Source organism: Mus musculus, chromosome 15 (genome assembly GCF_000001635.26).
Source record: "Mus musculus strain C57BL/6J chromosome 15, GRCm38.p6 C57BL/6J".
In the NCBI taxonomy this organism is placed as follows: domain Eukaryota; kingdom Metazoa; phylum Chordata; class Mammalia; order Rodentia; family Muridae; genus Mus; species Mus musculus.
In genome coordinates this window covers 82963253-82989102 of record NC_000081.6, presented here as the reverse complement: position 1 = coordinate 82989102, position 25850 = coordinate 82963253, and the positions used below count along the sequence as shown (strand labels likewise).

The following is a 25850-nucleotide window of genomic DNA, read 5'->3' as shown; positions in this document are numbered from 1 at the left end:
GGTTACACTGGATTAGGGTGGGCCCTAAATCTACCAACTGGTGTTCTTATAAGAAGGGCACGTGAAGTCACGGACACAAGAACTCATTCATCAGGCACCAAGCCAGCCTTCCTCAGTCCCGACTCTGGATACACACTATATAGGAAACAGGTTTCCCCGGAGCATTTTTCTGGTTCATTAACCCACTACGATCCAACTCTATGAGCAGCGCCTCCTACACACTCCTTTATCAGGCAAGCCCTTTCTCAATCTCTTCTTAGAAACTACTCTTCAATCAAAAAGACCTCTCAGGGTTTCTCCAAGGACATCCCAACCAAAGATCGGTATCTAGGATCATGTCACTTGCTCGTGGTTTGATCATTCTTGTGGCTCTCCCTGGGTACACACGTGCTATGCCCAAACAGTCAGAGATTGACACTGTGACCTGTGTTAAGCAGGTGGGTTTCCATGAAGGGAGAGGCTCAACAGTCACTGCGATCTTAGCACGGAGACAGGAGGGGTTTCATTTCGGCGCTGCGAAACGCCGTGCTAGGGACAGCACATTCACTGAAATAACTTATATTGCGACCCTCTTCTTGCTTTAGTCTAACACTGGACACGTGAGAAGCAGGTTCTGATACCCCACAGGGCATTGCTGTTTACAAAGCTGGAGCCTACATATTAAGCCTATATGTAACCACAATCAGGCCGGTGGTTCCTCCAATCTCTGTACCTCTGTTTCTCCTTAGGACTGTTGCCAGCGTTAAATATAGCTCCAAGACCCCACGTGCACCATTTCTATTAATATAATCCACAAATGTTTTTGATACACCTACTATAAGGCAGGCACTGGGGCTACACTACTAAGCGGTCGAAACCCCGAGTCCTGACCTCATGGAGGTGGAGAAGGACAAAGAAATGTAGTTATCATTCGAGGTGGGATTAAACATTACGATGGGGAGCACGGTGTTAGAGAGTAAAAGGCTGCAGAGTTCAGGAGGAACCCACAGAGCAGCGGCCGCCTCAGGGGGAAAAAAAAGGCAAAGAATAAAATCTACACACCACCACCACCACCACCACCACCTCTGAGTCTTCTTCGTCTCAGCCAATTAGGCATCAGCATCGCGAGTGGGCTGACCAATCCTGAGCTGGAACAGGAGCCTTGGTCGCAGGCCACGGTTTCCTAGCGGAGGGAGGCCAGGGCAGAGACACTTCGCTTTGCCCGCCCAGGCCACGCCCTCTCTCCGCCCAGGGCCACGCCCCCGCAGCCAGCTGCGTTTGCCCGGAGCCCGCAGCTAGCGGCCGTTGGGGATGAATATTGTTCTAAAGGAAAAAAAAAAAAAGAACAAAACAACTAAAAAAACGGAGAAGGGGGTTAGGGGCAAACACCACGTGGCTGCAGGAGGATTACAAGATTTCCTTTCCTTTCTCTACTGACAAGATTGCAAAATGTGTGTGAACCAGAAGGCACAGCCAGGACGGGAGCGTGAGGAACTGTAGTAGGCAAGGTAGGCACTGGGATGAGACACTGGGTGAACCTTGAGGGCATCGCTCATGTGCTGGGTTGTGTAGACCCGGAGACTGCTGAAGCTGTGTAGACGCAAGCGACCCGAGGACCCCCGAGGCGGTGTAGATGAGCGCAGGTGGTGCGGAGGAGGCGCCCGGGAGATCTGAAACGGGGACAGACTGATCCCCAAGGCTGAGGTCCGCAGTGGCTGGAGAGTGTGTGGAGGTGCGCGCGGTCCTGGGACTCGGGGGACCTCCAGGTAGCCGGGAGCAAGCGAGGCTGTGGACGCGAGTTGATGGTTGGTAGTGTTGCAGAGCCACGGGAAGCTGTAGACGCTTCTGGAAAGTTTGCTGGAGTGCGTTGAGTAACTCCCGGAGGGGAAAGGGGCAGCTCGCACACACGAAGACCCCGCGGCGTCCCCAGAATCTTAGGTTCTTGGTTATGGCGACTTGTGCGGGTGGGAGCTCCAAGCCTCGGGTTCAGCAGCCCCCTTTTCCCCCGGGTAGTAAGATGAGGCAGGAGACCTTGATTCCGCTAATCTGCTCTTTGGTGCAATTGGCTGCATTTGAAGTGTCCCCGTCTCTCCAGTGAGGAATCTGAGAAAGAGGGTAACTTGGTGTCCCACTCTAGGAATCAGAAGACAGGACTAACACCATGCGTTCTGGCTGCTTTTCTCAGCTTCAGTGAGGAGGTTTGGGTGTGGGTGTGGGTTGGGGGAGTATAGGGCAGTATAGATGAGACAGAGGGATGGGGGTTGTGTTGTTTTGGGACTTCTGGATTTGCTTGTCATTGCCCCCGTGGCTCCAGGTGTCCATGTATCTTGGAGGCGGGAGCTCAAGGCAGAGCTCTGGCAGGGGACGCTAGTGTCTCTTATTCTTCCCAAAGGTGTGAAGCCTGGGGCAGAGCCAGTGGGACAGGGGATTAGTGACACTCTTCTATAAGGAAAAAAAGGCGCTTTGACTGGGCGGGTGTGGGGGTAGGATGGGGGTGGGGGGAGGAGGGCAGAGAAGAGCCTGCTGGTGAAGAGATACAGACATGTCTAGGGTGATTCTTGGGTGAGTCCCAGGCTCATTTTCTATCACGTTCTGTACCCTTGGTCCCTGTGGGACCTTTGCATGTATTGTTTATTCTTTCTTTAAAAAAGATTTATCGTCAGATGTGGTGGCATATGTCTTTAACATCATCATTCAGAAGACAGAGGCAGGTAGATCTCTGTGAATTTTGAGTCCAGCCTGGTCTACCTGGTGAGTTCTGGGACAGTCAGGGCTACATAGAGAGATCATATAGTATTTTACTTTGTGTGTATGTGTGTACATGCGTGGGGGCATGTGTGTGTGTGCGCGCGTGTGCATGTGCGTGTGTGTGCGTGTGCATGTGCTGGAGCATCAGTACCACTGTCCTTATTGGGAGATCAGAGGTCTACTTGCCGAGTTAGTGCTCTCCTTCTACCTTGTAGGCCCTGGGATTGAACTCAAGTCCTTGGGCTTGGCTGCAAGCACTTTTACCTGCTGAGCCATCCTCACAGCCCCTATTTATTCTGTTGATTGATACAAAACAGAACATCTGCTGCAGCTAGGCATGGGCAGTGGAGCAGTGACCAAGACAGAGCTAGTCACATTCCTCACAGGGATTCCAGACCAGTGCAGGGACACAGGTGACAAGCAATACACGGCCAGGAAGGAGAGGCAGCTTGGGTGGGCATCAAAGAGAGCCTGTCTGTAAGGGCTGACCGGAAGAGGTGGTCGATAATGCGCCTCATCTCCTGGGTCCCAGGGCCATTGTCACAACTTTCAGGAAGGCTTCCTTGCTCTTCCTGACTTCTTGATAGTTCATATATCACATATATCATATATATGTGATAGTTCATCTATATATGTGTATGTATGTATGTATATATATGAGAGAGTCCCATATCTGGCATGATGCTTTGTATGGACAACACGGTAAATGATGTCTGTCCATGTCATTAAGCAGGAGCTCAAAGATGGCAGCTTTCTGCTGGCCGGATGAGAGGCAAAGGGCCTGGTGGCCAGGTAGACCTTCCCAAAGAAAATGAGCTGTTCAGCCTGGCAGGTGTGCAGGGATTTTTCTTTCTTTTCTCCTTTCCCCTGGCTGGAGGCCTGGGCTCCACCACTTCAGGCCACGCTCATAGAAATGAATTAAAAGAAGCCAGCAGGCCTAGAGGGAGAAGCAGGCAGAGTGCTCATAGCAACACTAAAGCGGTGTGTGTGGGGGGGGCGGGGGGGGGGGACGGGACGGGACCACAGGGCCTCATCAGGGAAGGCGCAGGAAGGAGAGCACCTGTCCTAGCCCTAGGCTCAGACCCCCCCCACCCTCCCCTGCTCCCACTTTTTTGTTTGTTTGTTTTTGTTTTCAAGTCAGGGTTTTTCTATGTAGCCCTGGCTGTCCTGTTTTGTTTGTTTGTTTGTTTTGCTTTTATTTTCCTGGCTGTCCTGGAACTCACCTCTGTAGACCAGGCTGACCTCGAACTTAGAGATCCTCAGGCCCCTGTCTCGAAAGAGCTGGGATTAAAGATGTGTGCCACCCACAGGACTGCTCCTATTTCTTGCATGAAGTTTCCTTTAGCACTACTCTGAGGGAACGTAGAGAGCGAGGGACCCCGGATGGCTAGATTACAGGGCCACCATAACTATATCCACTTCCTGTCCTGTGGACAGGACCCTGAACAGCTTCCCTTAGCCAGAGTCAGACCCCTAAATAGAGCTGCATACATGGAGTCAGATCACAGACTCTTGGCTGGAACGCTGGAATCCCGCTTAGAAGAACTGGCTGTAATTTGATTTTTCATGGCTTCTACGCCCGGCAGACCTGTTCTCCTGGCACCTTCCCCCGTGGCAGGTTGTCGGATTCTTGCAGATGTTGGATGAAGCTCTTATGGAATCTCCCTCCAACCCACCCCACTTCAGGGGTTTGAGCAGGCCCATGGCTAGAGAGCCTGTCTACATACTTTATTCAGGCTCTGGCCTGGACAGAATCAAAGCTGCCTCCCACCTACCCACCGGCCCAGCCAGCCCTCCTGCCTGGATTAGCTTTAAAAAAAATTAATTTGCAGTGATTTACTTCCTTCTGTTCTGTGGGGATCACCAGCATTTTAAACGTGTATTTAAATCACATTCCCTGCTCCCAGCTAAACCTCAACTGCCTCCTCCTGCCCAGCACTGCATTCAAAATCAGAAGTTCAGGCCAAGTTCTGTTAACGAGGAGCTGTGTAACCCTGGGCAAATGACTTAACCTCTCTCTGCTGCTCCATTGGTTCTTGTAGGCACAGAGGTTAATGGCAATCCCCTCCCCACCCCTTCACAGGCTGTTGTGAGGATTAAATTAGATAGCATTCAGGAAGAGCTACTTCAGTGGCAGACCTGTGGTTTCTTTTCCTCAGTATTGTCTGTCCCCTTAATTATCTGGGTGGCCTTGGGGCAGGTCACTCATCCTCCGTTTCCACCTCTGCAAAACGTAGGGGCTGTTATAGACGAGCATAGAACCTTCTACCCTTGCCCCCCCCCCCCCCCCCGAGCCCAGACTGGCTTCCTTCTGCCTTCTGCCAGCTACTGTCCCCTCGGCCACCCCTTTGGCTTGTCATCTGAGGGCTCTGGTTTAATTGGAGTTGAGTCCCTCCACAGCTGCCTGTCTGTGGAAGTCCCTGGGCTGTGGCCCTGAGGGGCCTGCAGTTCCTGGCTCATTTTCAGAGGCAATTAGTTGTGATGTCACGGGCCCGGGAGGTGGCCTCAGTGGGGCACGTGGCCAGGCCACTGGGAGGCCATGGCCTGCCCTGTCTGGGACCTGAGGGGTCCCTACTGCAGTGGTGCGGAAGCAGTTTCCTTGGCCAACCCAATTCCATTCCCATATTTTATGAGTCCTGGAAGCCCTAGTTGGAGTGTAAATTACTTCTACCCAGTGCTTTTGTTGGCAACTGTCGGCGCCTTGAAAGCAAGGGGCTTTGTCAGGGAGAACAAAGCTGTTCGTGTGTTTTTCTGATTTGGGGGAGGTGTACTCCTGGGGAAGGCTCCTCTCTTCTCAGTGTCAGCCTGAGTCCTTGTTCGCAGCCTCACTGGTTTTGTTTTGGGTTTTAAGTCCTATGGCTTAGGAGTCACATATGGTGTGTGTGTGTGTGTGTGTGTGTGTGTGTTGGATGAGGGACTCCCCTCCCCTTTTGGCTTACACAGCGTACTCTCTGGAAGCTAATTCCAAGGACTGAACTTTTCAAATCACAGCTTCAACAGCTTTTAAAAACCTGGACCTGGTTACCCCCTACCATCCATGTGTAAAGATTTAGAAGGGGAAAGAAAAAAATCCCACCCTGAGAGCAGGGCAAAGGGAGGAAGCCGGAGGCGCAGCTCCTGGCAGTGAGAACTCGCTACAGACCCGAGGTCAAAGCCAAAATGCCGAGGGTCTCCCGGGAGGGTGCATGGTCTGTTCTTTGCCAGACATCTGGATATTGAAAAAACATCTGGGTGGCTGGGCTTTTCAGGTTTTGTCTGACATTTAATATCACAAACATTGTGCTTGCGCCTCCTCTCCCCCCCCCCGCCCCCAGCCAGACTCTTCCAAACACACCGCCCCCCCCCACACTCCCACTCCCCTTTTTGACGGATAAGAAACATCCATTCTTTCCAATTCCCCAGCGTTTTTTCTCTCCCTACCGGAAATCTGATGGGCTTATGACATCATGGCTGGCTGCTGAGCGATGGAGTGGATGCCACAAAGAAATCCGACATGTCAGATGGATTCAGAAATCCCTTTCCCTCCTGCGGCTGGAGGAACAGGCGTGGAGTCGGGAGAGTCTGAGCTTTGTTTGAGAAATTATTAAGGAAAAAAAAAAAAAAAACCAAACCAAGTCTTGCCTGACATTAAAAGCAGTTTTCTTAAAAACGAGCAGAGCGTTTGGCTATCCTCATCCTCTTTTAATAAAAATGCTGGGTTTTACGAGACAAAGTGGCTAATGAATCGGACTCGCAGCCTCTTGTGAGTTTCTGTTGACTGTGTGTCCTTGTTCACCAATAAAGGAGGGACAAGGAATGCCTTCCCTCGATTCCTTATTAAAATGGGATACTTTTTTTTTTAGGGCAATAAAATTTACAAGGTAAATAGCTGGTTTGTGTTTTTCTAGGAATCCATTTTTATGGAGTGATCTAGTTCCCTCTGCCAGATCTCCTGGCTGAGGAGCTCTGAGGAGGTCACAGGTCTGTTTTACTGTCTCAGCTGGGCTTGCCTCTGGGAAAACAGTGGGTCGGCGGGGCAAGACAGGTCCTGTGGCCGCAGGGCACTTCTTGGCGTGAACCACTTGTTAGAAGAGAGTCAGGAGGACAGCGTAGAAGAACCCATGACTGGAGCCTGAGGACCACCTGGCAGGGGTCCTCATTTCCCCACTCGAAGGGAAGAAAAAAGCAGACAAGGCTGTAGACGGAGGGGCCGAGGAATGTAGCTAACCCCCAAAGCAGGCTCAGATTAAGGAAGTTCAAGAGAATGTGTTGTGCCTGGCAAGCTCCCAGCTAAGGCTTTTGACATTCATCTGAGACCCGCCGGATTGGTTGGTGTCTTGGATGAAGGCTAGATTTGGGGTCCAAAGGTGTCTCTTCCTCTTGGTTTCTTTCTCTGTAATTTGGATTGCGGTGGGGTGTGGGGGAGGTAGATGCGATGACCCTGCTCTGCCAGCTGGAAGAGTCCCGAGTACCTGATGCCTGGCAGTGGGACCAGCCACTCTCATGGGCAGAGAGCAGGCTCAGCTACAGAGGCCAGTGTGGGTTTTGAGAGGCAGGTCTACCATCTGGGCTTGTGGCCCAGCTCTGCCTCCTGCTAGCTGCAGGATGCTATGGATCTGAACCTTGTTTCCTCATTTGCCAAATCCAAATAGAAACAGGACCTGCCTAGGTCAGGTCGTGGGACTGCTGGGAGGACGGATGACTTCAGAGGCCAGGGAAGTAGCCAGTGCTCACCCAGCGTGTCTTACCAGTCCTGCCACGTTCCCCTGAGTCCAGCAGTCAGGCACGGAGTAGGCCTGGACTGGGAAAACCTTGTCAAAAAGCACAGGCAGAGGAGATGAGAGATGAAAACCTCTCCTCCTCTCTGTGCACAGAGATTCCCTTGATTCTCCATTGCTCCACTGAGCTCTCATCACGAGCTCAGCCTCCAGGTGCCTCCTGCCCCGTGCTTTCCCTTCCTCCTTCCTGTTAGACATTATTTCCTCCAAAGAAAGGGTGCTGCTCCAGTATTACTTCTTCAGGGCCTTTCTGCTTCCTTCTCACCCCCTGGAGCCTGGAATGGCTCTGACTCAAGAGCAGAGTAAAATCCTGCCTCAGTGACCTTGCTGATGTCCCCCAGTCCCCACCTGGGGGCTTCTCACCGCAGGACTCAGCACTGGGCCGCAGGACTCAGCACTGGGCAGTTCCTTCTCCCAGTACACTCTTCCTTCTGCTCTTTATTCCCTTTACTTCCTTGAGAGCTCTGATCCCTCCCTCCCTCCCCCTCCTCATCCTTTTCAGCTCCATTGCTCTTTATAGCATGTATTAGCACTTGACCTCTCCATACAGTGGCATATTTGCTTCTCCAGTGGTGGAGCATCAAAGCAGGACTCTGCCCGTTTTCTCAACTGTTGCGTGTATCCTGGGTACCCAACACGCGGCTCCATAAGCATGACTTTACAAGAAAATACACTACTGGGTTGTGATGGCGCACACCTTTAGTCCCAGCACTTGGAAGGCAGAAGCAGGCAGATCTCTGTGGGTTCAAGCCCAGCCTGGTCTACAGAGTGAGGAACAAGATAGCTAGAGCTATAGAGAGAGACCCTGCCTCAAAAACAAATAAGCAAGCAAACAAAAAATATATTAGTGTGTGTATATGTGTGTGTGTGTGTGTGTGTGTGCGCGCGCGCGCGCGCGCGTGTGCTCACGCACGCGTGTGGAGGTCAGAGAACAACTTTTGGGACTCAGCTTTCTCCTTCTTTATGGTAATTCCAGGGCTTGAACCCAATTTACCAGACTTACCAGCAAGCACTTCTACCTACTAAGTCATCTTGCTGACCCTGTAAACATGTCTTGAGTGACAGAATAGAGACATGGATGGGCGTGGTACAAGGGTGTCAGATGTTAAACAGCTGCCTTGTGCTAGTTTGCATGCCGGGTGCTCCATAAGACACCCATACACACTCAACTCTCAGGGCCTCCCCTAAAGCAGGAGGACTGGAAACCAGTGTCTGGGAAATGGTCTAGCCAATAGGAGGACACTTCCTAAGAAGCGGTCATATGAGAGGTGGGCCGACAGGCGTTGCTGAGGACCTGGAAGACAGGTGGACTGTGAAGGGCTGAGCATAGGTTGGGAGAGGGGGAGTCTTATAGGCCAGTGAGGTTCAGGCTGGTGGAAAAAGGGTGCTTTAGGTTCGGGTTATGGTGTGAATGCTCCAGGAAAAGAAAGGGCAGGGCCTCCTCGCTGCCTCTTACTTTTGCTCTCTGAGGCTCAGTTTCCCCATCCGTGGACTCGTGACTACCTGCATTTCCTGCCTCGATGTCCTGCCTCCCAGAGGCTGAGAAAAGCCTCGAGCGGTGAACAGTAGAGAAGCTTGTAGGAGCAAGAGCGATGAGCACCTGGCCTTCTCCCCAGCTGCAGCTCTTCCGTCCTTCTCTGGGTGAGGACAGTCATCACTGAGAGGATGGTATCGTGGCTGTCGCTGGTGGGACCCAGACCTGAAGTGTGCTGGGCTCCTCTGCCTTTGAAGGTCTCACGCTGCTGAGCCCCACAGCTCTGATAGACAAGCTTTTCCTGGAGAAGTCAAGGCTCAGACCAGAGAGATGATTGACAGCTGTATTTACCACACAGCTGAGAAATGACAGATGAAGGACTTGACTCAGACACTTCTGGCCCCATTCCCTGCTGCCCTTAGCAGGGCTGAGCCTCAGCAGGGGTGTGGCAGGCAGCCCAGGCCTGCCATCACTCCCAGCAATCAGGCTGAAGGACCAGAAGTTCAGGGATAGTCTTGAATACTTAGATAGGCCAAGTGAATTTGTCAGGTCTGGGATAGCCCAGATAGTGCAGGTTAGACACTGCTCCTGCTCCCCTTGGCAAGGTTACCCTCGCCTTGGTTATATTGTATATTTTCTGTGGCGAAAGTGCACTGGGTCTCTGGAAAACCCTCAAGCCTGCCCCCATTGTGTGGAGCTTCTCTGACGACTCAAGATGCTTCTGAAATGTTCTGTTAACTCCCTTAAGGTCCCGTAACTACTTCAGGCAGTCTGATAGGCCGTGTGTGCTCTTTTTACAGTTGGAAGAAACCAAGGCTTGTAGAGAGCAGTTCACCTGAGGGAAGGACACTGGCTGATTGGGCTTAATCTTCCATGGCTGCCCTCTGAAGGCTGCCTTGGGAACAAGATGCTAACTCCATGTGTGGCACACAGCTAACATTTGGACATATTGAGGATTTGGGAAGGGATCTCAGAAGCCAGCTTCAACCCATGTTTGAGCACAGCTTTCTTTTGGGGGTCTGTCCCAAAGTGGGGTTTGGCAGCCATGACTTCCTTGTCCTCTCCAGAGTTCAAACAACCTCTGCTGTGGGGGAGGGGAGACTGATAGAAGGGTCTTCACACTAAGCACTCCAGGTTTCTTTGGCTTTCTAAGCCTCAGTTTCGATATCTGTGAAGTAGTTATGTTCATACCTGGCTGCAGAAATATTAGGTGTCAAGAAGATACCCGGCTCCTGTAACTGTCTGTGAGTACAGACAGTGCCCAGTAAACACCCACCCTGGGCCTCCAAGCATCCCCTGTAACAAGCTGTGTGGGAGCGACCTCACAGCTTGGCCCTTGCAGAGCACCAGTGCAGGCCCCATTGCCTCTTTGACCTCAGAGGTGAGTGTCCAGACATCTGTGTCTGGGGCTTACTTGGCACCTGGGCTGGGCTGTGGCAGACACACTGAATAGCCAGGAACCCCAACATAAGCCTATAGAAAGTAGGGCTTAACAGCAATACTGGCCTCTGACCCCAAGGAGAGGCAGGATTCACAGGGTAACCTCAAAGTCAGAGCCCTGCCTTCCACAGCTTCCTAGTTGGAAAGTAGCTTGAGGCTGGGGTGCTAAAAACTGGGGGACGCTCATTCCCGCGAACTGTCTCACGTTTCTCTAGGCAGTTACATTTGTTGGATACCTACAGGGACTTTATGCTTGCTTAAATACAATTTTAATGTTTAAAATTTATTTATTATTACTATTATTATTATCATTATCATTATGTGTAGCAATGTATACATTTGTGTGCACACATGGAGACAGGAGGACAAGTTTTAGGAGCCTGTTCCCTCCTTCCGCCTTTGCATGGATTCTGGAGGTTAAACTCAAGACACCAGGCTTGCTGGCAGGCACCTTCACTCACTTGCTGGACCTTGAATACAATTTTAAACACTTACTTCTTTATTTCTGTAGTGCTAGGGATGGAATCTAGGGCCTTATCCGTTCATGGCGAGTGCTCTACCATCAAACCAAAGGGGGGGGGGTGGGATTGAGATAGGGTCTTACATAGTCTAGCCTGGCCTCAGATTTGTTAGGTAGCCAAGGACGATCTGGAACTCTTGATCCTTCTGCCTCCACCTTCGGAATGGTGGAATTACAGGTGTGCACACCACTTCCTGTTTCTGGGGTGCTTGGGACAGACCCCGAGGCTTTGTGCATGCCAGGCAAGCATTTGACCCAGTGAGCTACATTCCATTCCTAGTCGGATCATTCTTGAGAAATGACCTCGTTTCATGAGACAGAAAGCCAAGGTTTGGAAAGCAAGAAGAACTTGGCTGGAGTAACATCAGAGCCAGGGTTTCAGTCCAGAGCTGTGGACTCCAAAGCCAATGAGCAGTCTCTGACTCCTGGCCAGAGAGGACAGAGCCCAGTCTTCGGGGTTCTAGGGTATGATGCTGGAATTCCAATTCTGACTCTGTTCTTTGCCCACTGTGTTTCCAATACTTACGATGCTTTGTTTGTTTCTTTTTTTTTTTTAAGCAAGCAAGCAAACAAACAATGTATATGTGGATATCATTTTGAGTGGAGGTCAGAGGATAACTTTTGGGGCGAGGTTCTCCCCTCACAGAGCTTGCTGAGGCAGGGGGTCTTCTGCTCTGCACATTCACTCCAGATTATTCTTCCGTCTCCACGTGGGAATCCCGAGATTACAGACACACATCACTGCCTTTAGCTCATTATATGGATTCCAAGGATTGGATCTAGATCGGCAGGCTTAAGCAGCTTTTACCTAGAGCCACTTTCCTGGCTCTTACCCTGACTGACTCAGTCTAGATGCCCTGTTTCTTGGGCTCACACCTCTCCTCTGTGAGGTAAGGCAGTGCAGTAAGAAAGGCCTGTGAGTGGGAATCCAGCAGGTCTGTTAGCAGCAAGCCTGAGGAGAGTATGGGATCAGCACACAAGGGACGACAGAGATCATGTGGGGCAGGTACAAGGACCTTTCTGAACTTCATGAGTTGGAAGGGCAAAGGCAGGACCTGGGCAGAAGGAGGAAGCCTGATCTGAGCTGCCCTTTCCTCACTTTGGGGCTTTCCCTTGACATTTGGCCTCTTCCAACACTGTGGACCCTTCTAAAGATTTGCTCATTAGTGTTCCCTGGGGGTGGGGGTGGGGGTGGGGGCTGTCCTTCCTAAGGCACAGACCCCATAATCCCATGTACAGCCTGGGTCTGAGCAGTCCATCACCAGCCTGCTGTCTTGCCTGACAGTGGTATCACCAGTTCTGACTGAAGCTCTAGCTGTGCTCCTTGCCTGCTGGGGGACCCTGAGCATGTTCATTCACCTCTCTGTTTCTTTGTCTGCTGATGGACAACAGCAGCTCAACTTATAGGACTCTCCTGGGGATTAAATGGAGTTGGGCTTCTAAAGCAGTAAGCCACAATGCCGCAGAGAACCCGTTAGCCAGGACACGCGCTGTCACACGCATCATTATTGTGATGTGTGAGTCCCGGGGGGCAGGGGTGTGTGTGTGAGTAGGGTGGGAGGCAGAAACTTGGGGCTTGGTGATGGCTCTAGAATGAACGTTCAGCCCTTCTAATAAAATCAATAATAATCTAAGTAGAATGTTCAGTGGGTGATCAGAGCTAACTCTGACCACCCTGGAACATAGTCATTATTAAACCAGCTTTGCAGAGGCTACCAGTGAGAATGTATGAGAGGTGGCTGCCTAGAGAGAACTTGCATGTTGTGGGGTAGGTGGGAAATCCTGATTCTGACCTGCTGTGCCCCTTTCCGATGATCCAGACACATGCCATTGCTTCCCATTGCTGCCATTTCATATTCCCTGACCTGGGAATGCTGCTGGGGTGCCAGGGAGCCAGGGTGTGGATATGATCTGTCAGTGATTTTGTGAGCCCTGGTCCAGGCAATATGCACGTGTGTGTGTGTGTGTGTGTGTGTGTGTGTGTGTTTGTGTGTGTGTTGTGCGCCCATGCATGAACATGTGGGTTCCTGACCTCCAGAGCTGCCGTGTTCCTCTGGGTCTGCTGAAGAGTAAGTGACTGAGCCACACCACTGTGCATCTGCAGAAGTCCATGCTCTATCGGGGTGGGAGGTCCTCCTCACTCTCATTGATTTCTTGGCCTCATTCATCATTCATGTGGCCATTCATCATTCAGTGGGATGGAGCTGAGAAACCCCTACCCCTCGACCTGGCACAGTGACCTGGCAGAGGGAGAACCAGCATTGTCATTAGGTACTGCCCACAGTGGTACCTAGGAACAGGGGACACCCATGGCCTCTAGTTTGTGACAGCTCACACCTAGCTGATCTTCATTTCACTGGTACCCTACTCTTTCCCCTCCAGTCCCCACCACTCCTGGAAGCTTGGGGTGCATTCTGAGAAGCCTGGGGCTGGGGTGCAACCAGGCCATCTTGAGAGGGTGCTGCTGGGATGGCTCTGGACTGGATCACCTGCTGTCGAACTCAGCTCAGCACTAGAGAGCCACTTGTGCCATTATCAGTGGCTAAGAGAGGGCAGGTGGCCCTTGGGTTGGGGCAGTCCATCAAGGGATGGGACCAGGAAGGATCAAAGACCCTGGGGGGTGTCATGGGGTAGGTTGAATTAACTTGGGGTCCAGGGTAGCCCAGTCCTGTCCAGATCCAAGGCTGGACCCTTGAGGGGGTTCAGTGACTCAATCATTTATTCATTCACTCCTTCATTCACCACAGAGCTCTGCCCGGCCTCTGACTCCCCAGGGCTGGGATTACAGGTGTGTGCCACCACACCTGGCGCTGTTCTAAACTCATCATTCAGAAAGGACCTCATGAGTGCCTTGCAGGACCCCACTCATCCTGGACACGTAGGAGCAAACAGAGGATAGAAACCCCCTCCTCATAGACATTCTGGGGAGGGGGGAGAAAGAGAGAGGGAGGGGGAGGGAGAGAGGGAGGGAAAAAGAGAGGGAGAGAGAGAGCGGAAAAAACATACCAAAAACAAGGGGGAAAAAACCCAACATAATAAGAAAGGAACATATGTTGTTATCAAGAGTGTTAAGTGCCAGAGAGAAAAATAAAGCCGAGAAGGAGATGGTGGATATTTTGCTTCTCATTTATAAATAGGTGTCCAAGGAGGGTCTAATTGAGAAAGTGCCATCTGAGCAAAGGCAGAGGGAGGGGACACCTCTGGGAGATGAGCTATTCCAGGAAGAGCTTAAAGCCAAGAGCTGAGGCCCAGACTGGGATCTGGCCCACCACTGCCACTGTCAAGAAGGCAGGGAAGCTGGAGCATGCTGGGGAGAAGGGCAGAAGCCAGGTGGTAACAGATGAGCTCCAGGAGGAAGTAGGGCCAGATGTTGAGGCCCCTGGATGTACCATTTGCAAAGGTCCCCCCTGGCTGCTGAGGTAAACAGGATTGGGGAGGGGCAAGTCAAACTCCAGGAGCTGAGGCAGGCAGTTGGAGAGACTCTAACAGGCTCCTGGCTGCTTGCTGAGTGACAGAAAGCATCAAGGGTGTTTGGTGTTGCCAAGGAAATCTGGTTGAACCCTAAGGGAGGCTGGAGACCTAAGGATAGGCTGCAACAGGGACCTGCAAGGCATAGCAGGTGGCTGTGGCCACAACCATTCATGCCAAGAGACAGGCTCTAACATGACAGCCCGTGGTAGATGACAGCTGGGTGTGTGTGTGTGTGTCTGTTTCTGTACCCCAGAAGTTCTTGGGTCCTGTCCCTGGGGAGCCTCAGTCTGCTCTGGATGGGGGCTGCACTTAGTGTTGCTCATGGGCTTATATGGATATTCTCCTTACCCCCTCTTATCGGAGCACCTGCATCTGCCCACCCTCTGTTCCTCTCCCCTCTCCATTGTCCCTCCTTCCTTTCCCACTACTGAGTATCCTCTCACCCACCCACCTTCCCGTGAGCTCCACACTAGGTCTGTGCTCTCCTGCCCTTGGCGGTCATGTTGTACCTGGGCCCAGGGTCACTTTTCTACAAGGTAGACAGAATTATGGCTACTAATGGAAACTCTAATTTCTGTCAAGTTGAAGATAACCACAAGTTTGTGACCACATGTGGCTTGATAGTTAAGCATTTTTTTTAATGTCATTTAAAATTATGTCACTACAGCTGGGGCTGTAACTTGGCTGGTAGAACACTTGCCTGGCACGAGCTAAGGGCTGAACGCAATCTCCAGTGTCATTTAAAACAAGCGTGGTGGCATCTACCTGTAATCCTGGCACTTAGGAAGTAGAGACAAGAGGTTCAGGAGTTCAAGGTCATCCTGTGCAGCAAAGCAAATTGGGGGCCCGTCTGGGCTGTGTGAGGCCCTGCCTTGAAAACAATGCAATTTAATTAAAAATACACTTGACAACCTTTAGTCCTAGCACTTGGATCAGGTAAGTCTCTGTGAGTTAAAAGTCAGTCTAGTCTATATAGCAAGTTTCAGGTCAACCTGGGCTACAAAGTGAGATAGTGTCTCAGAGAAAGAGAGAGAGAGAGAGAGAGAGAGAGTGCCAGAGCCAGAGCCAGAGCCAGAGCCAGAGCCAGAGCCAGAGCCAGAGCCAGAGCCAGAGCCAGAGCCAGAGCCAGAGCCAACAGCCTCTCCTTACCTGTCTCTTGAGCTTCACATGGTCAAAAAGCCACAGGGGCTGGGCATGGTGGCACACGCCTTTAATCCCAGCACTTGGGAGGCAGAGGCAGGCAGATTTCTGAGTTCGAGGCCAGCCTGTTCTAGAGAGTGAGTTCCAGGACAGCCAGGGCTACAGAGAAACCCTGTCTCGAAAAACAAAAACAAACAAACAAACAAACAAATAAGCCACAGGGGTCCTTCTGGGGACTCCCTCTTTAACTTCCAGCACACTAACTTATGGGACATAGAATCACTTCCTCTGGGTTCTAGAAAGAATGTGTGAAGGTGCAGGCTTCATGCTGCTGAGGCCCTGGACAGCCGTTCTACAAGTAGGACAGAAAGAGAAAGGGTCTGTACACCTTGTGTGAAAGTGTGGCGCAGGTGTGGAGTGGGCCGTGTATGAGTGTCGGGCAGGCCGCAAAACCAGCTGGCGCATCCTTGGAGGAAGGGTTGTGTGCCCAAGTACAGTGTCTGGCGTTTATAGTTAGGGCCATGGAAGACCATGTAAGGAGCATAAACGAGAAAAGGCAAGTATGTGACGTGTGGGGTTGGACAGTCAGTGAGGAAGCCTTGGCCTTGGCCAGGTGAGAGAGGAGATCCAACTTCCTGTGATAGGGTGCCACAGGGGATGGGGCTAGGAAATATCATGGGGCCAGTGGGTAGAGCTGCTAAGTGGATCTAGGACTGCTTGTGGAGTTCCCATCAGCTACCTCAGGTGGACTCTCATTGGAAATGTCCCCCTCCTCCTCCTGGGCTCATTCCCCCTCGCACTGCTGTTATTCCCACAATGGCTTGGTGTTAGCTCTGGTTCCTTCCCAGTTTGTATCTCTTCTTTACCTGTGTGGCCTCTATGCAAGGTTGGACTGACTCTTCCTGCCTGGGCCAGGGCCAATGGTGTCCCCTGACCTGCCTCTCAGCTTCACACTGTGTCTTGGGGTTTCCCCTTCTTCATCCTCACAGTGCAGTGCACTGACTGATGGAGCAGAAGTTCCCTTCTGCTCTCACCAGCAGCCTTGCTTTGTGCTGTGATCAAGGTACCCCGAGCACACATCATGTGCTGTATGGAAAGGAAGAATCAGCCAGGGGTGAGGACCATAAGGCCTCTCTGGGGACCAGGAGCATCCAGACCTGAGGCAGGGGCAGATCAGGCCCATTGAAGAAATCATGTCAAGCCTCGCAGGTCAAAGGGTCTGGTGTCTGGCAGGGACCATTGCTATAGGATGGTGGCTTGAAGGGGCAGTGGCTGAGCCTTACCAGATCATAGAGCTGGATCATGGGGACTTGTGGGAGTAAAACTGAAGTGCAAGGACCCCACTTTTTAAAGACCTTCACTGAAATGTAATTTACACACTGTAACATTTTTTTCCCTATAACTAGTAACTTTGTATATATTGAGTCATACTGTTATGTGATGTTCCTTTCTTTGACAGTTACATACACAGATAAAATTAGCGCAGGCTGGTCTTGAATTCAAAATGCTGGCCTCTGTCTCTCAAGTGCTGGGATTACAGATGTGGGTGCCAACACTTCTGGCTCCACGTCGTTAAAGTGTGTGTGTGTGTGTGTGTGTGTGTGTGTGTGTGTGTGTGTGTGATTTACTGGCTTTTAATATATTTCCAGATGTGTCACCACCAGTTTTGTTTACTTCCAGAATATTTTTTTTTTGTTTGTTTTTTTGAGACAGGGTTTCTCTGTATAGCCCTGGGTGACCTGGAACTCACTTTGTAGACCAGGCTGGCCTCGAACTCAGAAATCTGCCTGCCTCTGCCTCCCGAGTGCTGGGATTAAAGGCGTGTGCCACCACACCCGGCACTTCCGGCACTTTTAATCATCCCAAGAAACCCTGAACCTCTTAACATTCATTCCCATTCCTTCTTTTCCTAGCCCCTGGCCTGTCTACCACCAATTTACTTTCTTTCTCTATGGTTTTGACAGTCTTGAATGCTTAAAATACAAAATTTTAGAAATTAAAAGAAAAGAAAAATAGAGGCAGACAATCTGGGTCCTCTTGCATAGGGTGCTTTCAAGTCTCATCTAGACACTTTGTGCTTTTTCACAGCTGAGTAATAGTCCAAGGAGCACACTTACCACGGTTCGTCTAGGAGTGAACGCCTGAGCTGTCTCCGTCTTTTCAGTGCTGTGAATGATGCAGCACAAATCTAACGGGGAAACTTGTCCTCTTCTGGCCTCCATCCCTCCTCTCCTTCCCCTCTCTTCCCTCCCTCCTCTCTTCCCTCCCTTCCTTTCTGACTTTGTGTGTGTGAACACAAGTGGAGGCCAGAGGTTGGCATCAAGTATCTTCCTCAATATCGCTTCACCTTTTTTAAAAAAGAAAAACATTGAGTATGTGTTTGTATGTGCAGGTACACCCAGGCCGGGGCACACATACAAAGCGTGGAGGGGGATCTTGGTCGTTGGTCTTCACCTCTCACCTTATAAGACAGGCTTTCTTGTGGTCGGCCACTGTGGTGTCCACTTCCCATCTCATCATAGGAGGGCAGGGATTTCAGGTGCATGCTGTTGTGGTTGGCTGCACTGGGGCTTTGAATTCAGGTCACCATGCTTATGGGGCCCCGGCTGTACCTAACACTCCATAGGACCTCACTGTGTAGCTCTGGCTGACTTCAACACCTGATCCTGAGTGCTGGGATTAAAGGCGTGCGCCACCATTGCCTGGCTGTACTTTGACTTCTTTTGGGTGTGCATGACCAGGAGCGGAGTTGTTAGTATCCTGTTCTTGGTGGCGGCGCTATTCTTCACTCCCAGCAGCAATGCACAAAGATTCTAGTTTCTCCACGTGCCCACAAGCACTCACTGTCTCCTATCTTCCTTAATAACAGCCATCCTGATGGGTTTGGAATGTTTCTTTGTATTTTGATCAATCACTGATGATGTATATTGGCTATTTGTATATCTTCTTTTTTTAAAAATTAGGGTTTTATTAGACCAGGTTGTCCTCCAACTTGCTATGCAGCTAAGGATGACCTTAAATGTTTTGTTTAAAAATTGTTACATTCATTATTTTTGTATCTGTGTTTCTATGTGTCTGTCTGTCTGTCTGTCTCTTCTCTCTCTCTCTCTCTCTCTCTCTCTCTCTGTGTGTGTGTGTGTGTGCTGTAATGCCTGTGGAGAACAGAGGACAACTTGAGCTTGCTGAGCTTGTGGGAATTTGGTTCTCATCTTCTGCCATGTCGGTCCAGGGGCTTGAACCCACGTCCTCGGGCTTGTTGGCAAGCACCTTACACAAAGAGTCACCTTGCCGTGACCTTGAACTTTCTATCCCCCTGCCTCTACCTCCTGAGTGCCCAGATTACAAGAGTGCACCACACCCCTCAGGACCCCACCGGGGGTTTTGTACATCTTAGGCCAGCACTCTGCCTTACATCGCCAGCATCTATTTGTGTGTCTTCTTTGGAGAAATACCTGTACACACTCTTGGCTCCTTATAAATTGGTCTGCTCATCCTTTTACAAGAACTGTAGGAATTTTGTATATTTGTGTATTTCTGGATACAAGTCCGTACTAAGGGAAAGGAGTTGGGATGCCAGACCAAGCAGCCAGACTTTCAGAGCCTGTGGGATGTGGACTCAGAGGTCTATTCTGGCAATATGGACAACTGCCCCACCCCACAAACCTCTATCTCTAGCTTCCCTGCTTCTTCCCCAGATATCTCCTGGCCAAGACTTCCAGGGCTACCGTGTCCCCGCCCTGCCGCTCTCCCAGGCCTGTGAAGGCTGGGGATGGGAGAAACTGCCTCCTTTCAAGAGGCCTCAGAGCCGATGCCACCTGCTCTCTGACTGCCATGACACACCACAGCCACCACTCTGTTAGATCAGCTGACCCCCCCCCCCGCACCCCCTGCAGCCCAGAGGCCAAGGCCAAGGCCTCCCAGGAGTTAGCCACCAAGAGAAGAGGCCCAGGAAGGAAGCCTGCCAGGGCAACCGCAGCGGGTGGGTCAGGCCCTCCCTCTCCTTGCTTAGTTAAACTTTCCTGAACTTTCCACAGTTTGTAAGCTGAGCTTCTCTAACTTTGAGAACCTAGGGAAATGTAAGAAAACACCACCCCCACCCCCAGCCCCCCAACCACAGCCACTGGCTGATTCTGCTCAGGCATTTGGGATAATTTTTTTCTCTCTCTGTGTGGTTACTCAGGGCTAGGAGCCCATCTGTAAACACAGGGCCTTGCTGCCTCTTTCTTGTGGTTTGTCATCAGTTTGGGCTGACTGTCCCCGTGCGTCCTGACTGTGGTTCTGTGGCTCGTCAGGAGGCATCCTTTCTGTGTTGTCTGGGTCACCTCACTGCAGGAGGACACAGCTGCTGCCCTCTAGGCACAAGGAACTGAGTGGAAACAGGACTTGATTAGAGCAGAGGGAGACTCAGGTGCAGTTAGGGGTTCAAGGAGCCACTTCTGGATTTTGGGGGGGTGTTAACATATAGAGAACTCCGAATTGTCTTTTGAGAAAGGTTAGGAGTCTTAACAGGGCAGCAGGACAGTCCCAGACAGAGAACAGCATGGGAGGGGGCTCCTGTCACTGGAGAGATCTGCTAAGAGGACCTTACAGCCAGCCACAGAGTCACACTGAGGACAGCTATCCAGGGATGGAGAAAGTAGCGGGTGAGAGAAGAGCCAGCTACGGCCAGCTAACCCTGGCTCCCCAACAGAAAAATTTTTATGGCTCCGCTACATTTACAATGATGCTCCCAAGAGCTAAGCCTCCAGGTCTCCTGTAGTGTTTCCTGGCCTCCCGGCCCACCAGCCTCTGTCCTCCAGATCCCGTGGCTGCTGGCCCCTCTCCCAAGAGAGCTTCTGGGTTGAGACGGCACAGTCTGCTTTTGTAGGATTGGGCCTCGGGCGGGCGGGCTTGCTCCTCTCTCCCGCAGCGCCCCAGCTGGGCCTGCCACCCGCCACCTGCCACCCGCCCACGTGGATCCCCCCTCTGCCCCTGCTGGCGCCGAGGAGGCTTTGGCAGACTCTGGGCCCTGAGGCCTCTCTGCTCAGTGATTACGCGGCAGCCGGTGGGCTCCGGAGCCAGAGCGAGAGATTTATTGTGGTTTTTAGGGGGCGTTTAGGAGCCGACGTGATAATGTCTGTGAACGCACTTTGTAAACTGTAGCGGGGGAGTGCCATGCGCACGCGAGGGGCGGGGAGCTCAGCCCCCACATGACATCCTGGGGCTTAGCTGAGAAGCCCCTCCCTCCAATTTAGAGGGTGGGTGGGCTGGAGAAGTCCTACTAGGCTCTACTAGAAGGGGGAATTCTAGGTTACATCTGAGGGAGCATTAGACTCGCAGGAGCCTCTCTGTGTCACCAAACAGCAAAAGAATGAGCAGTGAGCCAGAAAACTGCCCAAGTTCTCCCTGCTGGTCCAAGAAGCCCCGTTGCACTGGGGAGTAGCTTCCTGACTACTGAGTGGGAGGGAAGCCCCTGAGGTGCCCTTCCTCAGTTCTGCTGCTGCAGGGTGGGGGTTGGGGTTGGGTTAACAGCCCAAGCGGGCTGTCTCCTAGGAGGGGGAGCTGCACACAGGCATTGGAGCATCGCCATTCCACCCTGCGCACTTAATGTCACCACCTGAGGATTGTTTTAAGAGTTACTCGTTTTTATTGTGCGCGCGTGTACGGCATGCACGAGGCACGATTGCCTGAAATGTGTGTATGAGCACGAAGTGGGTGTAGATGCCCCCAAGGCTAACAGAAGGTGTCAGATGCCCCGGAGTTGCCCAGTCCCAGGAACTGAATCTTGGCCATATGCAAGAGCAGCATGCACTCTTAACCTCCAAGCCATCTTTCCAGGCCTTATCTGGAGATTCTTATCCCATTGTGAATATTCACTGAGCACCTTCTATGTGCTTGGCACTGTTTTGCACACTGTGGAGGTACAGTTAGTATAGCAGGAATCAAGACATTCTGAAGTAAGGCATAGTGGCCTAGCTCTGTAATTCTAGCACTTGGGAGGCAGAGGCAGGAGGATGAAGAGTTCAAAGTCATCTTTGGCAACAGAGCAAGTTCAAAGCCAACCCGGGAGATATGAGACCCTGTGTCAAATGAACCCCAAACAACAAAAGGAGGGGTATACCTGAACCCTTATACTCCTGGATTTGGGGGGAAAAGGGTGGAAGTAGATGATACACAGTTCAATAATTAATGCTATAAGTAACGATTGTTATTTTAGAGACCATAAAATGGGCTGGAGAGATGGCTCAGCGGTTAAAAGCACAGAGTGCTCTTCCACAGGACCTGAGATCAATTCCCAGCAACCACATAGCAGCCGATGACAGTCTGTAGTAACTCCAGTTCCAGAGAACCTGGCTCACTCACATAGACATGCAGGCAGACCAGTGCACATCAAAATACATAAATCTTTTTTTCAAAAAAAGTTGGAGCCAGGAGACAGTAAAACTGGAGAATTGGGGACAATGAGCCCAGAGAGGTCAGGCAAGCCCTCTATGGAGTTTCTGCTTTCCTCTCTCCAGGTAGGACCCCTTGCATGGTCTTCAGAACAATCCTGAGTCACTGGGGGGGGGGGGGGCAGCTGATCTCCCAATTACTAGCTAATACCTACTACCAACACCTGCAGCCTAGACAGCCTTGGTGGGGCTCCCAGATACACACTTAGGAGCTGTCCAGGTGGTTTAAGACTGGACAAGGGAGACCAGTCTGCAGCTGCTCCTGTATTCAAGTGCCTATCTCTCCTTCAATATAGACCAGGCTTTAGCCATAACAGCTATAGTGTCCTACAGCTACAGTGTCCTCAGAGAGGGACTGGATACACAGTAAAGTCCAGGAGATGAACCTGATCTATATTGAAGGAGAGATGGGCACTTGAATACAGGAGCGGCTGATAGTCAGCCACTGCACATGCGGCTGTGCTCCCGTGTTTGAACTGAAGCCATCTCAACCTGCTCAGAGATCTCAACCTGCAAGTGTGCGATTTGAACATAGGCCTGTTCATTATATGCTAATTTCCAAGCAAAGCCTCATGGTCTCCTGGGGACAGTTAGAAAGTCTCGTTGAAGTTGGGGCTGAGTAACAGCAGGCAAAGGAATGCCAGTGGGTGTTACTATCACTTGGTGCTATTCCAAACACAGGCCGTGAGTTACCTGAATTTAATCTCTACACTACCTGGTAAGATGGGGAATGTCACCAATAACCTCATTTGCAGACAGGATCACTGAGGCCCAGCAAGGACCAATGACTTATCCAAGGCCACACTGGTTGGTGCAGTGGAGGCTGGAGTGGGAACCCTTGCTTGGACCATGCTGGTGCTGCTGCTGCTGCTGCTGCTCCTCCTCCTCCTCTTCCTCCTCCTCTTCCTTCTCCTTCTTTTCTCTCTGTAGCCCTGGCTGTCCTGGAACTCACTCTCTAAAACAGGCTGGCCTCGAACTCAGAAATCTGCCTGCCTCTGCCTCCTGAGTGCTGGGATTAAAGGCGTGCGCCACCACTGCTGGGCTGTACCATGCTTCTAACTGTTCCCTTTGCCAAGTCTTGAGCTTTACCTAGTTGTGCTGAGGGCTCTACATGCATTGTCCCATGACAGGCTCATTACAATCACTTAAGTAAATTGGGCTTATGATTGGCATCTACACATTCTAAGAGGGAAAGCAACTGAGACTCTGAACCAGTCAGTCACAACTGGGAGGTTGGGAAATCAGTGTGTAAATCCAGGGTGGCCCATCTCTGAGCCTGGGCATTTCTCCTCCTCCCTGGCAGCCTGCTGTGTTGCTTGATGCTCCTAAAGCCCACAGGGGCTTATTCTCTCTCTGAGAGGCTGCTCCCCAGGCAGCTCTCACAGCAATGCTCAAGAAGAGGGTTTGTGAGCTGTGCCCGACTGCTGGCTGTTGAGCCAGGCTTGCTTCCTGGTCCCTTCATGGAGGAAGGCACCCACAGAGCTGTTGTGTCCAGGGGTTAGTTGAGGAGGTTGGGACAGCATTTTGAACATTTGCCTAGGTTGGGCATGTTTCCACGAGGAAGATCTGTCTGGGTACCAACCTGTCCTCCATCACAGACAGCCCCAACCTCATGGATGTGGTTCTAGATCCAGCTCTCAGGGAGATCTCACTTCCTTTGCTGTTTGAATACTCCGGTGTGTGGGTGTGTGTGTGCGTGTGTACACACACACACACGCACACACGCACGCGCAGGGGTAAAGGGGTGGAGGTGCAGGGGTGAGGGGGTGCAGGGTGGTGGTGGGGGCGGGGGTGGGGGAATACAGGCTCCTGGCATAGTGTTCTACAAGCCTTGTGATCTTCAGAGTATTCTGTCTCACCTGTTTTATTTCTGCAAAATGAGACCCTTGTGGTGGTGGGTTTGTGACATTTTTTTTGAAAACCTGTCTCTGGTGACTGGAAGGGGGCAGGTTCTTGGTAGGCTCCTTGCTATGCCTCCTCCACTCAAAAGTGGCAGAATAAAGGAAACTAAGACACCTGCCTAGGGGACTCTACAGATTGGCGCTGGTCCGGATCTGCCTACTCCTGCTGCTCAGGTTTTCTTCAGAGACATCAGCTAGTGCTGCGCTCAGATCCTGTGATCCTGAGGCCTGGAAGTGGTCTCCTACAGGCTGGGATGGCACAGCTGGGCCTTCCCAGATGGTCCTGGGCATTCTCCAGTTGCGGTGTATCTTCTGAGAGAGACTGAATGCCAGTCTGAGGGCAGCAGCAGTAGAGCCCCAGAAGCATTGGCAGTGGGATTAAGGTAGAGAAAAAAAATGAATCGTGGAAATCATTAGCTTTCTTGGTTGGCGAGAGCCGCCCCGAACGAACATTTGGGGCTTTAAAAATGAACATCAGCTGCAGGGACCGGTGCCCTGGGCCCGCCACGGCCCAGGCAGCCTCCTGGAATCCCGATCATGGCCATTCTCAGGTTGCGGCTCAGCCAACACTTACTGAGTGCCTACTGTGGGCTAGGCCTAGAGCCAGGATGGAGGTAGAATCCAGCCAGAGAGCAGCAGCCCTGTGGTAACAGGCAGCCACAGAGACAGGGATGCCAGCCTGTGAGGAGGCAGGCAGGCAGGGCAGGCACCACCATCCCCTGGGGACTGTGGGCACTCGGAGGGCCTGTCAGCAGTATGGTGTCTTTACAGAAGGCCTTAAGCGGGATGGGCATCCTACAGGGACGGTCTCCATGGGTTCTGGGATTTGCAGGTTGACTGGAGTGGTTGGCCAAGGGACGGGCAGGTGGGCCTAGTGGGGACTGAGGACAGCTGCAGGCCAGTGTCTGCTCAGACCTCTGCCAAGAGACACTGCAAGATGGAGAGGCATCTGCTCCGGGCTTCTTTTTTCTAAACTGCGTAGATATGTGGATTTTTATGAGAAAAGCTCCCATTTTTAAATGATGGGAATTAATTCTAATTAAAAAAAGAAAAAGCAACAACAACAACAACAAAAAGCAACAACCACCGCGTCAAACCAAGCATGGCTTCAGGCCTGGATTTGGTGCGTGGGCCAAGAGTTTCTCTTCTCTTTGGTTGCGGTGGTGATGGGGGCACCGGGTGGAGCTGCCCAGTAGAAGGTGGGGCACTGCAGGGGGGCGGGTCCCCCCTCCAGCGGCGCCGGCGCGCAGGGGGCTGGGCGCGGGTGGGCGGGGGTGGAGCGCCCCCCCCCCAGCCCTGCGCGCCGCGGCCGCCCGCCGTCTCCATCCGGGCCTCTCCCCACCTCCCGCCCGCCCGCCCCCGCCCGCGCCCCTCCCCCGCCGGCGCACGGCGCCCGCCGCCCCTCCTCCGCCCGCCCTCCGCCCGCTCTCCCTGGCTCCCTCCCGGTCTCTCTTAAGTGCCATCGAGGGGCGCCGGGAATTGCAGCCAGTAAATCGCGCCCCACCACTCAGCCGCGGGGCCACCGCAGCGGCGCCGCCCGCGCCCCGCCGGGAGCCCCGCGCCGCCCGCCCGGGCGCCTCTCCAGGGCCCGCGAGGCCCGCCCCCACCCGCGCGGCGCTGCGCAGGGCCTGCCCCCGGGCCGGCCGGGGCGCGCGGGGGCCCGCGCTGGAGGCGAGGACGCGGCGGCCGCGGGGCGCACGGCCCGGAGCGCGCGGCCCGCGCCCCCGCGCGCCCTGCCCGCGCCCGCGGCCCGCGCTCCGGAGCCCGGCCCCGCTGCCCGGGCTCTCCTGCGGGACCGATGCCGGCCCTCCGGCCGCCAGGGTAAGCGGGCAGCGGGGCGCGGCGGGGAGGCGGGAGGGGGGCGCCCGGCGCCTGCCCAGCGCCAGCGTCTGGCACGTGGGGGCGTCCCGAGTTCCCTCTGGAGGCTGGACAGGTGGCGACGACGCGGGGGTGTGATGCTCCGAGGCCGGCACTTAGCAGCGTGCCTAC

The 25850-nt window shown here is 52.5% G+C and overlaps 1 protein-coding gene and 1 long non-coding RNA gene across 3 annotated transcripts in view; one reads left to right on the top strand and one right to left on the bottom strand.

Annotated features, from left to right (window-relative positions):
• The first annotated feature begins 999 nt into the window (after positions 1-999).
• Tcf20 (transcription factor 20) overlaps positions 1000-25850 on the top strand; it is a 179657-nt gene continuing 154806 nt past the window's right edge. Inside the window, exon 1 of one of the 2 annotated variants that reach the window (XM_006520732.3) lies at positions 1000-1487. The gene's annotated coding sequence lies outside the window, so the exon portion shown is untranslated. Of the gene's footprint in view, positions 1488-25550; positions 25683-25850 lie in introns of those variants that run through there. The other variant, XM_006520733.1, reaches the window with a different exon arrangement.
• On the bottom strand, positions 1305-7900 carry AW121686. The gene is made up of 2 exons (XR_384274.3): positions 6148-7900; positions 1305-2380 (listed from the first exon to the last, which is right to left on the bottom strand). It is a non-coding gene; the product is annotated as an expressed sequence AW121686 (long non-coding RNA).